Genomic DNA, 14,201 nt, shown 5'->3' with positions numbered 1-14,201 from the left:
AATTTAGTAAGATTTTTTTTTTATCCCATTGTTTTTAGGTATGCTAAGACACTAAGAGGTATTTTAAACAATCTTGCATTTATTAGTGTGGATATTTTAGTCATTTGTTCGCACTTTTATCTTTAGTTGTGGATAATTAATGTTTAATGTTGGTTCATTTTGTGTAAGCAAACTTTTAAATCAACTTATTACACTAAATCTGAGGACTGAAGTAGATATTCTGTGAATAAAATAACTTTAATTGTTTCTTGAGTTTATCAAATAACAGAAATAAAAAGTTTCTAGCATTAATTATGAGGCAAGATAGATGACTACTTAACTGGATACATTCTCCAAGAATCAGAGAGAAAAATTAAATATACTATCTTATGGAACAGAATAGAGAGCCCAGAAATAAACCCACATAACTACAGTCAATTAATCTTTGACAAAGGAGGAAAGAATATACAAAGGGGAAAAGACAGTCTCTTCAACAAGTGGTGCTGGGAAAGTTGACAGCCACATGTAAATCAATGATCTTAGAACACACCCTCACACCATACACAAAAATAAAAATGGCTTAAAGACTTAAACATAAGACATGACACCATAAAACTCTTAGAAGAGATCATAGGCAAAACATTCTCTGATATAAATTGTACCAATGTTTTCTTAGGTCAGTATTCCAAGGCAATAGAAATAAAAACAAAAATAAACAATTGGGACCTAATCAAACTTACAAGCTTTTGCACAGCAAAGAAAACCATAAACAAAATGAAAAGACAACTTACAGAATGGGAGAAAATATTTGCAAATGATGAGACTGATAAGGGCTTAATTCCCAAAATATACAAACAGCTCATACAACTCAACAACAACAAAAAAACAAACAACCCAATCAAAAAATGAGCAGAAGATCTAAATAGACATTTCTCCAAAGAAGAAATACAGATGGCCGATAGACACATGAAAAGATGTTCAAACATTGCTCATTATTAGAGAAATGCAAATCAAAACTACAATGAGGTAGCACCTCACACTGGTCAGAATGGCCATCATTAAAAAGTCTACAAATAACAAATGCTGGAGAGGGTGTGGAGAAAAGGGAACCCTCCTACACTGTTGGTAGGAATGTAAGTTGGTGCAGCCACTATGGAAAACAGTAAGGAGGTAACTCAGAAAACTAAAAATAGAATTAATATATGATCCAGCAATCCCACTTCTGGGCACATATCCAGATGAAACTATAATTCAAAAAGATACATGCACCCCTATGTGCATAGCAGCACTATTCACAATATCCAAGACATAGAAACAACCTATATGTCCATCAACAGATGAATGGATAAAGAGGATGTGGTACATATATACAATGGAATACTACTCAGCCATAAAAAAGAATGAAATAGTGCCATTTGCAGCAACATGGATGCAACTAAAGATTATCATACTAAGTGAAGTAAGCCAGAAAGAGAAGGACAAATACCATATGATATCACTTATACGTGGAATCTAAAATATGACACAAAGGAACCTATCTAAGAAACAGAAACAGAATCACAGACATAGGGACCTCCCTGGAGGTCCAGTGGTTAAGATTCCACCCTTCCACTCCAGGGGGCACGGGATCAATCCCTTGTTGGGGAAGTTCTGCATGCCACACAGCGTGGCAAAAAAAAAAAAAAAAAACTTTAAAAAGAATCACATACATAGAGAACAGACTGGTGGTTGCCAAGGGAGAGGGGGTTGGGGGGAGGACTGGAGTGGGAGGTTGAGGTTAACAGATGTAAGCTATTGTATATAGAATGGATAAACAACAAGGTCCTACTGTATAGCACAGGGATCTATATTCAATATCTTATGATAAACCATAATGGAAAAGAATATTTAAAAAAGAATGTACACATATATATGTATAACTGAATCACTTTGCTGTAGAGCAGAAATTAACACAACATTGTAAATCAACTATACTTCAATTTTTAAAATGTGTAAATGTACCATCTTAGCATTAGGGAGATTGTACTGCAACACTTCTGATTTTGCCCTTCTTGAAGTGTGACTTTGCTTCTCCTCAAGCTCAGGTGTAATTTTTTTCCACTCACCTGTGACCCTTGTATTTCTTCCTTTAATCAACTTTTAAAGTGTTCAACAGATTCTTAAGTAAAATCCTTGCAAAAATGCCAACCACGGCTCTTTTTCCTTCTTTAAAAAATAAAAATAAAAAACTACAAAGGGAATTATCTTTCTCTCTCATACTAAGAACCATAAACCTAAAAGCCCCAGTGAATCAGTATGTTGGAGAACTGATAAATCATTACATTTAAATTTGAGGGAAGTCAGTTGATCTTTGTTCTCCCACAAAACTGAGAAACCGATTTGTCTCTCATTAAATCAACTGTTAACCCACTAATTCACATACTTTTTTTATCCACTAGAAATATTTATATCAATCTTGCTAATTCCATGCAACCATCCTCTCTAGGTATTTTACTTCTTTTGTCCCTAAGAGGAATTCCCCACTGGATTGTTGAAAACTTTCCACCTTTGTTTCCCTTGAATATGTTCTCAGATTTAGGGGAAAAAAGTTCTGAAAAGAAGATGACCCTGATTTTTTAGAGTGAATAAAAATTTTCTTCACCCACAGTGGAAATCTTATAGTATTTTTCCCCAGAGCTATAAGATGGTGGGAAAGGAGTATTTTTTTTTCTTATTTAGAAGTATTGAATAAAAGGTATAAAAGGTGTCAAAAATCTTACTTAGAAAATCTACCAACCAAGATTCAGTAGAAAAAGCCCAGAAAACTACAAAGAGGTTTAAAAAAAAAAATTAAGGCAAAGCCTCTTTTCTTGTAATCTAATTTCTCTATTTACTTAAAGTTTGAATGAGTCTTTCTATTCCAGATCTTACAGTATAAAGACAGTTTATTAACCAGTGACACTAGGTTAGGAAAATATTTTACTCAAGAAAACAGATAGCCTTTATATGCCATATAAAAAGAGAACACTATTTTAGAAAAACACTCAAATATAGCTCAGAGCAGAAAGTATTAAACTATATGTATATAGTTTAATACTCTATATATAGGACTATATATATAAAGTATTAAAATCTATATAAGGAATTTATCAGATTTTCTGGAAAGCTGAGAGTTTTTCACATTTTTTTCTGATATGCTGTTTCCCTTAAATGTATTGACTCTTTATCTCCTGCTGTTACATCTACAAGAAGTATCTTAAAGATATTCTTTTACAGTGCCTAAACACTTAACTCTAAAATTTTCTACTGCCGCCTCCTCCCCGCTACTCCCAGGAATACATTCTAATTACTTACATTTAATGTTTTTCCTGCATCCATTTATGTATTTATTCAACAAGTATTAATTGAGCACTTACTATGTGTCAGTCCCTGGGTTAGGCTCTGGGAACATCATGGTGAGCACAGATAGACACAGTCCCTGCGCTTATAGAGCTGAACATCTAATGGGCATTCAGATATTAATCAAGTAATCACACTAATGGAGGTATAATTATGAAATAAGGTTCACTTTCTGAAAAAAAAAAAGAACACAAGCTTAGAACCCAAACAGCAGGAACCCCACCAAGACTAGAGGGACAGCCAGGCTTCTCCGAGGAAGCAAACTAAGACAACATCAAGACCAAACTTGACTGGATCTACAACACAAGATTTAATTTCTTTTCATAATGGCATTGCTGTAAGCCAAACAAACAGCCTATTTATTAATTCTAAAGGTAAGTAGAACAAAATTTAATCTTGACCCTTTCCGCACCAAAAGTATTCCTTCTCATCTGAGAGGAAATATTTACCATCACTCATCTAAGCGGTACATTTTACACGGTGCCCCCCGCCCTGGCTATTCCCATAAATTATCTAAGTGAGAAAAAAAGAGTTTTAACACATCTCCAGCAATTTTTCATCATTTTGCTTCTCTGTCAAATGAATTACCCTCTTGAAATATTTTCTGTATATTAAAAAAAGATGCTTCATGGGTTCTTATTCGCAAACCTATTCCATAGATATTGCTTTAGTAGATTCAAAATGTATTCTTTTTTGCCCCCTTTGGAAATCTGTGACTCTCGATCAAATTACTCCTCACTTAGGTTTCATTGAATGGAGTACATTAGATAATTTTTAATTCCAATCATTGCTTTATTATGCATTTTGAATCATTGTAAAGAAGATATTTCTTACATCAAAATTTTCCTAAAACTCCAAATATATTTGGTTACTTTTCATTTGGTTGTTCTTTTCTTTCTTTTTTTTTTTTTAAGTAAAGGTTTGTCTTCATTTCTGTTATCTTACTCTCATTATCCCTTATCCTTATTTTAAATTCTGCTGGGTTTTTCCTTTATCTCATAGATTTTATCTTCTTGCTATCAACACAGCATTTCAGTCTACAGAAATCACTAGGAATCCTAATTTTATAGTCTGTCATTTTAGCTAAACCTCCTACTTTTGTGTCATCAACACATTTGAAAATAATTTCTTCTAAGCCTTCATTTAAAGCATTTATTTAAAATGTCAAACCATTTATAGGATATGGTAAGGCTGGCTAAAAGAGAAAGGACAAGAACAAAGTAGCTCACTACACAACTCCAGTGAAAAGACAAATAAGAAAGAGAGAAAAATAAGAAAGAGCCCTATGGATGCAGTAATGACTTGTTCTGGGTGCACAGCTGGAACTCCAGCTTAAAGGGAGGGGAAAATGTAAAATAGATAGCTATTGGGAAGCAGCTGCATAGCACGGGGAGATCAGCTCAGTGTTTTGTGACCACCTAGAGGGGTGGGATAGGGAGGGTGGGAGGGAGGCGCAAGAGGGAGGGGATATGAGGTTATATGTATAAATATAGCTGATTCACTTTGTTATACAGCAGAAACTAACACAACATTATAAACCAATTATACTCCAATAAAGAAGTTAAAAAAAAAAAAAACTTATACTGAACTTATACTGTCAACCAAAAGCAGTACCCACGGTGAAAAAAGATGTGAGAACGGGGAACTGAATTCAAACAAATCTGCACAAATCTTTGATATTATCCCAGGGAGGGCTATATATCTGTATGACTGCAAAAAGTTGCATGTTGATGCCGTTTAAGTATGCCTGGAACATTACAATAAAAATACATGCTTTTCTGTTTCTGTTTCATAGATTCATTTGTGTCATATTTTAGATTCCACATATAAGTGATATCATATGATATTTGTCTTTCTCTTTCTGACTTACTTCACTTAGGATGATAATCTCTAGTTGCATCCATGTTGCTGCAAATGGCATTATTTTGTTCTTTTTTGTGGCTGACTAGTATTCCATTGTATGTATGTACCACACAGAATCACGCACATAGAGAACAGACTGGTGCCAAGAGGAAGGGGATTGGGGGAGGGATGGAGTGGGGCGTTGGGGTTAGTAGATGTAAGCTTTCATATACAGAATGGATAAACAACAAGGTGCTACTGTCTAGCACAGAGAAATATATTCAATATCCTAGGATAAACCATAGTGGAAAAGAAGATTTTAAAAAAGAATGTATACATATGTATAACTGAATCACTTTGCTGTACAGCAGAAATTAACACAACATTGTAAATCAACTATACTTCAATTAAAAAATTAGTTTGGCAAAAACAAAACAAAACAAACAAACCAAAAATACTTGCTTTTCACAGCCAATTAGAAGATGGAAGGAAGATTTGACTACTGTTGCTTGAATCAGCAATGTGTGTACTAGTCGCCATGGCACCTGTATGCACATTAGAAAAAGATGACTCGGGCTTCCCTGGTGGCGCAGTGGTTAAGAATCTGCCTGCCAATGCAGGGGACACGGGTTCGAGCCCTGGTCTGGGAGGATCCCACATGCCACGGAGCAACTGGGCCCGTGAGCCACAATTACTGAGCCTGCGCGTCTGGAGCCTGTGCTCCGCAACAAGAGAGGCCGCGATGGTGAGAGGCCCGCGCACCGCGATGAAGAGTGGTCCCCACTTGCCGCAACTAGAGAAAGCCCTCGCACAGAAACGAAGACTCAACACAGTCATAAATAAATAAATAAATAAATAAATAAAAGAACGTGAATTTCTTTAAAAAAAAAAAAGCAAAACTGAGCTATTCATTTAAAAAAAAAAGAAAGAAAAAGATGACTCTTCCCCAGGCTGACATAGCTTCACACAAGCGCTTGTCAAGAACAGCACAGGTTGGACTTCTGCCCTCACTCACCCCCTCGGCCAGGGGTCCCGTGCGCTGACCACACATCTCGGCGTTGCTAGAGGGCTCCTTGTTAGGCTCTGACAATAGGGGGCACTAGAGGGAGCCCAAAGGGCTGGAGGAGGAACAAGGGACTTGCTCCTGCCTGTGACCCTCCTGGTGGCCACGTTCTTGCCAGTGGCACTCCATTAACACTTCTTCCCCGTCGCAGCAGTTAGATCCCGTGTGCAGTTCTGCCAGCACTTGCAGGACTAGATGTCTCGTGCCCCCTCAAGGATGCCCGGCACCAGACCCTTCCTCAGAGGTGGGTCCCAGCTCAGTGAGGCACCTCCTCCAAACCCAGAGACACCAGCGCCCCCTGAGCAGCACCCCCTTCCTCAGAAGGCTGAGTTTCAGCTCCACAGGGCCCCTCCTCTAAGTTTCTACATTTTAATAATAATTCTTACCTCTTGACATTGTTTCCTCAATCCTGAAGGTAATTAACAGTTTCCTGTAGTTGCTACCTCGACAATACATTCGATTTCTCTTTATACCTTTATGGTTACCAAGTTGACAGTCGTATACCTAACTGACAGTTCATTATATTAAATTCTCTTTGTCAAATAACTGTGTAGTTTCTGTCTCTTGACTAGACCCTGACGGGTACAAAGAAGAAGATGAAGTAGAACAATAAAGGGTACAATCTACATACATGGTATTTTTCAGACATTACTTGAACTGCCCTAACAGCCAGACTACGCAAAAAGGGGAAACTTTCCATCAGCCTCTTGAGCTGGGGATTATCGCTGGAATCAAAAAACTAGCTGGCTTAGTTGGCAAGCTCTCCTTAAGGAATCCTGGTTGGACAGCGATAAACCCAACCTACATCTTTCCAGAGGGGTTGTATTCATCACAAACAGGTTATTCTACAATAACAAGCAACTCTCCAGTTAGCAATGACTTAGAACATTTACCTATCTTAGAGGTTTCCTGGCAGCCGAGGATCTGCTGCAGCTCTGTTCCATGGCTCTGCTCCAAATATCTTCTTCATTTGGAGGCCTGGGCCAAAGGTGGGATGCCCCTCTTCTTGTCTCCTGGCAGAGGGAAGAGGGTAAGAGTGGAAGCAGACAGTGGCTGCTGGGAGAAGGCATAAATCACCTCCACTTGTGTCTAAAAGCAAAGTCAAGTGGTCAAACCCATTATCAATGGGGCAGTTTGGATAAAGGGTGAACAAAATCTTTTCCCTCCTGTGTAAGAATTCAACCTTTAAACTCACTAACTCTGTTCCCCTGGAACCAGATGAGAGTAATATGTTAACAGTGTTCTTCAACAGCTTTGCTTATAATAAAAATGATCTCGGATTGGAAGTTGCATCTGTACTGGGAGGAACTATAAATGCACGATAGACCCCTGGTGGAGGCTGTGTAGCTTTTAGCTTCCCTGAGTGTGGTGACTGTTTTCACTGGGCGTGTCCTTGTGGGGATGCTAGAAGTTATGGCTCTGAAGCTGTTAAAGGACATATTGGCTCCTGTGGGGTAGGAGTGGGTCCTGCACCTGCCCCAGGTGGATCTCATCTTCTTGCACTTGAGCTGTCCCTGGGCAGTTGTGTGACTTGATGTCCCAACAGAAGAGGAACACCTGACAGTGCCCTGCTGGCAAATTGTGGTTCCTCTCCTGTGTTCTTCTGAGTGACTCCGATGCCAAAGTGGTCGATGGTAGTTTTGTGAGTCTGAATGCTGAGTTGAACCTAAGAACACCGCATGGTGGGCATTGTAGGCACAAATGTATACTCTTCCACAGCGAAGCACTACAAAGGTGTAGGCCCTTCTTACAGGGAGAGGAGCAAGTAATTAGGTGCAGTAATAAACTCTACATGGGAGATTCTCCTGCAGGACCCTGGTACCTTTCAGCAAATAATAGATTGAGAACTACTGATCAATAGAGGCAAATGGAAAGAGAAATAGGTTTGTGACTCAGAGAGATCTCAGAAGCCTGGATCTCTTGCTTATTGCTTGTAACTTGACTGATTGAGCATCAGAATCATCATCTATGAATTTATTATCATTCTGGCCTTTTTACTAAAAAGGAAAAAAAAACAACTGAAACTCAGTTAAGCAAAAAAAGAGGAATTATGTGTTCATGTGACTGAAAAGGGAAGGGGTGGAGTTGTAATCTAATGGACTTGAGTCTCCAGGACTCTCTCTTTGTCCCTATCTCCAATTTATTTGGCTTCTTGGCTTCATCCTATCCTACTTCAGGAAGGATATTTTTTACATGACAGAGCTGCTGGCAGTTCCGGCTCACATTCTTACAATGAGCATATATAAGTCTTTTAAAATTAATGGTTTCATTTTAAAATGTGACTGGGTTCTCTCATTATCTCACCTGTCTTAATTAGATGAACGTCTTTATTTAGGCTAATTGTCCTGACGTTTGTAAATTGAAGGCAATCCTTCTTGCTAGAGAAGCTGAAGCAAAGGTAGAAATTGAGTAAACTGATTATCATAAAGTTCTGTGTATGGTCGGGACCATGGAGATCACCTAGTCCATGAGTTCTACCTTCATCTAACCTTATAGCATCCTTCCCAGGATGCTGGCTTACCCTTCTCTTGTTCTTGTTCAGATCATGCCTTGAAAGTCTTTCCATTTTTATTAAGAATAGTCACAAACTTACACTTATTCTGGACTTTAATCTTTGCAACCATCCTAGTGTCTCCATATGTTTCTCCTATTTTTTCTCCTTTGGAATTTTTCACATTTATGCAGTCAGATATTTTTCTTCTTCTTCGTGTTTTTTTTTTTTTTTTTTTTTTTTTTTTGGCTGTGTCGGGTCTTAGTTGCGGCACAGGGGATCTTCGTTGAGGCATGCGGGATCTTTCTCGTTACAGCGCACGGTCTGCTCGGGTTTCTCTCTAGTTGTGGCGTGGGCTCTGTAGTTTGCTGCACACAGAATCTCTCGTTGAGGCGCACAAGCTCAGTAGTTGTGGTCCGCGGGCTTAGTTGCCCCGTGGCATGTGGGATCTTAGTTCGCCGGCCATGGATCGAACCTGGGTCCCCTGCATTGGAAGACGGATTCTTTACCACTGGACCACCAGGGAAGTCCAAGTCAGATATTATTTTAGAATGTTCTCCTTTTTTCCTATTACATATGGTATTTCTCTGAATTTTTGTAAACCCGCTTTTCTAAACCTACCCATTCTGTTAGGATGTAATTATTTCATAGCAATTTTTTTCCCATATAACCAGTCTTTTCTTTCTTATTGGTAGGGAAAAAATTCGAATATTGGGTTTCCCTTGGACTTTCTCTACTTTCTAAGAATGTTTCAGTTAGAGGTCTTGGTTGCAAACAAAGAAAATAAATCTAGTTTGGTTAAAGAGAAAAATGATTTTTGGAGGGGCTGAAAGTTGCACAATAGGCAAGAAGTCTGGATAAACAGACTTGGGCAGGAACATAGATGGACAAAGCACAGCCAAGATCCTGCCAAAAGAGCCACCTGTGTAGGATGCCCTATTGGCACTGGCCCTGCTTGAGTCACAGCTGTGCTGCTGGCATCTGCTCCCTCTGCACATTTACTCTCATGCCTCCAAACTCACGGTGTCTCTATATATACAGTGACTGGACTGACATTACCAGAATCAACTATTAACTAACCAGAAAGACTATCATTCCCTTTCAGTTTCCATGATGTCAATCAGAGCACTTTGTTTCTTGTTTCTCCCCTTGTGATTCTCCCAAACAAAGAAGATGTCCATGTACTGGGCTACCAAAACAATAACTGACCATTACAAAAATGTCCAAGAAATGTAAGGATTTGTCAGTGTCATTCCTTTAACATAATTAGTTTTCAGGATGTTGGTATATTTGAATTCTTACATTACCACTCTAACCTGTCCCTCTGCAGTTTTTATAATTTATATGAGGAAAGCATCTTTTATGTAATCTACCATCCTATGTCCTCATTATAATCTAACAGCAATAGCATTTTTGTTTGTCCCTGTTTTTACCCTAGTCTGAGGTCCTATGAGATGTTAAAACTGTGTTCTATGGGAGGAAAATTACCATATAAAATTGAGAAGCACTACAAACTATAACTCCCTTTTGAAAATTTTCAAAGCACAGTAGCATATTAAAGGTTTTGGGAAATCTTGAAGTAAAGAAATGGGTTTAATTTTAACTCAGCTTTGACCATTCTTACGAGAGTATTGTTTTAGTTATTTGACTATTGGCCTTCAACTTCATATTGGCCTTCAACTCTTTCTTGCATCTCAGGGTCCGGAAGCCTGAAAACTACATCTCCCAGACTCTCTCATCTGCTGGGTCTGATTAGGTTCTGGCACGGGAGGTCCTGGCAAGAGGTTTCAAAGCAGGAAGCGCAGAAGAGCCCTTACTTTCCTTCCTCTGCTCTGGCTGGGGCAGCAGCGGTGGCAGGCCATCACAGGCCACACAGATTGCTGTAACAGTGGCACAGTCATAGCAACAGCGCCAGAGGACAATTAGCAGCTCCAGCAACAGCAACGTCTATCAGCAAAAACGGGACTGTGGCTTCCAGAATCCTGAACCATCACAGGGACCTCTGGCTTCCTGTGAAGCAGCAGCTGCTGTGGTTCCAACAGTGGCAGTGCAGCAGTGATGCTCTCAAAGCCCCAGCAGCACAGCGCTCAGGGGATCTGGGCGGCACCCTTTCCCTTTTCCTCCTCCCGCCTTATAGTTTGGCAGCTTCCTGGACTTACTGATATCTGAGTAGCATCCTTTCACCTTTTTGCCCCTTCAGCCCTTCGAACACTTTTGCAAACAATTCTCTATATCAAAGGCTAAAGGTTAGAAATACCCAAGTTGTGGGACTTCTCTGGTGGCACAGTGGGTAAGAATCCTCCTGCCAATGCAGGGGACACGGGTTCGAGCCCTGGTCCGGGAAGATCCCATGTGCCACAGAACAACTAAGCCTGTGAGCCACAACTACTGAGCCCGTGAGCCACAACTACTAAAGCCCGTGCGCCTAGAGCCCGTGCTCAGCAGCAAGAGAAGCCACCGCAGTGAGAAACCCGAGCACCACGACAAAGAGTAGCCCCTGCTCACTGAAACTAGAGAAAGCCCGCACGCATCAACAAAGACCCAACACAGCCAAAAATAAATAAATAAATAAATTTATTTAAAAAAAAAATACCCAAGTTGTTTCTATCATTCTGACTAGACACTGAAAGATACAAACACAGTAATTTCCCCCCAGCAAACATAACATCTTTTATGACTACAGTATTCTGCATGACATAGTTTAGGAAAGGCAAACAGCCCAAATCCTCTCTACCTTTCTTCTGTTTTCTAGTTGTTGTTTTTCTATAAATAAGTTCTTTGACTATTTACAATGAGTGAGAGAAAAAATGGGAAGGAATTAAAAGTGGAGATAGAGTAAGGTCTTATATTTTCTTGAGCGTGAACAATCATGTGTGCTTAAAGATCAGATTTATAAATAGGGATACAGAATTCCATGTTCTTGGTGAAGTTTACTAAGAGAAACTAACACCTCACAGATGAACCAATGCTCCTAAGTCTAAGTTTTGGTTCCCAAATATCTGCTGAAGAAAAACCATACACATTTCAGAACTGTAATGAGTCAACAAGCTGAAACCAGTTTTGCCCTTCAAAGTACTTCAAAGGAAAGGTGTACCTCAGCCACTCCTATATTCTTTTTTCTAGAAGGTAAACGAAGGTGACTAAAGCAATTGGTGATCTGAAGCCTGTATTTTTCCTATATGGACCAAAAAGACCTCATAAGGATTTTGAGTTTCATTATTCATAATGAGTCCTTTGTATCCCTATAACAGGCCAAGCTTGTTCCCCGCCTGAGCCCTGGCTCTTTGCTCAGCTGGTTCTCTTTAATGATCAAAGTCTGAGCTCAGATTGCTGTCCCCACAGATAGGTCTTCCCAGACAACTTTATCTGAGACTTTCCCACCCTCCTCACCATCTCTCCCCATCAGCCTGTATCCCATTACCCTGTTTTACTGTCTTCTTAGCTCCTATGTACGTTATCTGAAATTACCATTCTGATGTATTTACTTGTTGATTGTTCATCTCCTCCCTCCATTATGTGATCTTTTTAAAGATATCCCTGGGATGAACTTTTTTTTTTTTTTTGGCTGCATTGGGTCTTCGTTGCTGCGCGCTGGCTTTCTCTAGTTGCGGCGAGCAGGGGCTACTCTGTTGCCGTGCACGGGCTTCTCATTGCGGTGGCTTCTCTTGTTGCGGAGCTCAGGCTCTAGGCACGTGGGCTTCAGTAGTTGTGGCACGCGGGCTCAGTAGATGTGGCTCGCAGGCTCTAGAGAGCAGGCTCAGTAGTTGTGGCACATGGGCTTAGTTGCTCCGCGGCATGTGGGATCTTCCCAGATCCCACAGGGATCAAACCCATGTCCCCTGCGTTGGCAGGAGGATTCTTAACCACTGCACCACCAAGGAAGCCCTGTGATCTCTTTAAGAATAAAGACCTGGTGCTCGCTTCGGCAGCACATATACTAAAATTGGAACGATACAGAGAAGATTAGCATGGCCCCTGCGCAAGGATGACACGCAAATTCGTGAAGTGTTCCATATTTTTGACCACCTAGAGGGGTGGGATAGGGAGGGTGGGAGGGAGGGAGATGCAAGAGGGAAGGGATATAGGAACATATGCATATGTATAACTGATTCACTTTGTTATAAAGCAGAAACTAACACACCATTGTAAAGCAATTATACTCCAATAAAGATGTTTTAAAAAAAAAAAAAAGAATAAAGACCTGATTAAAAAAAAAAAAAAAGAGTAAAGACCTGGTCTGGCTTATTCATTGCTATATCCCAGGGCAGTCCTTGCACACAGTGCGGGTGCAATAACCATTTGCATCATGAATGAATAAGTAACTGACCTCCCCTACTGTATTCAGTTGTTCAAGACACTGTGCTGGACCCTGTACAATGTTAAGATGGTCCCTGCTCTTTTTGAAAAACTACCATGTCAAGTGTGAGCCAATGTTCCTAAAGTTTGGGTCCATAAATATCTACTGAAGAAAGATAGATCTTAGTTTCATGTGAAAGTAATAAAACAATATATAGTCAACAGAAAATTAAATAAATCCAATAATGAATGTATGCTTTGTTCACAAATGTTCGAAGTTCAAGTTTATATACTTGTCTGAATTCTATAAATCCTCCAAATTTATTAAATGAGGTCTAAGATTATGTAAGAGATCAAGCTTTTATGATTCTGATTCCTGTACTTACAAGATTTAGGATGGAGTATTGGGAAGTGCCCTGGAGTACTGGAATCAGAGGGCCTGCCACAGGCAGGCACTGGGTCAATTGGCAATTAACTGCTGATCCTCAGTTTACCCTTGGAAATAGTGATATCTACCCCACAATAACCACAGAGATGTGTGAGGTTCAAGAAATAAAAGAAAACCAATTATAAATAACATTTATTGGTCACTTCATATCAGGCTAAATACTTGACATTTATTGTTCATATCAACCACATAATCTGATGAGGTAGGTCATTATACTTTTTATTTTATAGATTCGGTATCTGAGACACAGAGCGGTGATGTGACTTAATCAAGGTCACATGGCTTGTACGTGGGATGGCCAGGGTTCAAACCCAGAGCCTATGTACTAAACCATTATGTCTTATGCCTTCTAAATAGTAAAAAGTTGTTCAAAGGTGATGTATCAATTCAATCAAGAAGTTCTTGCAACAATAATCAGGAGACTGCACAGTTCTTTCAGCAGTAATCAAGAGACTGCATAGTAAGATCCTATTTTTCATAAGCTCAACTTACATCTACTGAACCCGAAGCCAGTGCTTCTGGTATTCTCAGTAGCTGCATCTAATTTCCAACAAAATCATGGGAGTAAAATTCAATGCTGAGTCACCATATAAGTCCTGGATTCTGCATAGCATGCTTTATTGGCAACTATTCCTTTGTTGTGATTTAGCCAAACCAGAAAAAAAAAAAAAAAGGCTGACATTGAACTTGCATCTCAAATCTGA

At 39.5% G+C, this 14,201-nt stretch overlaps 1 non-coding gene across 1 annotated transcript; it reads left to right on the top strand.

Annotated features, from left to right (window-relative positions):
• The first annotated feature begins 12,666 nt into the window (after positions 1-12,666).
• LOC118902943 lies at positions 12,667-12,773 on the top strand. The gene has a single exon (XR_005021653.1). It is a non-coding gene; the product is annotated as a U6 spliceosomal RNA (small nuclear RNA).
• Positions 12,774-14,201: the final 1,428 nt, after the last annotated feature.

This window comes from Balaenoptera musculus, chromosome 10, assembly GCF_009873245.2.
Source record: "Balaenoptera musculus isolate JJ_BM4_2016_0621 chromosome 10, mBalMus1.pri.v3, whole genome shotgun sequence".
Classification (NCBI taxonomy): domain Eukaryota; kingdom Metazoa; phylum Chordata; class Mammalia; order Artiodactyla; family Balaenopteridae; genus Balaenoptera; species Balaenoptera musculus.
This window is presented reverse-complemented; position numbering and strand designations above follow the sequence as displayed.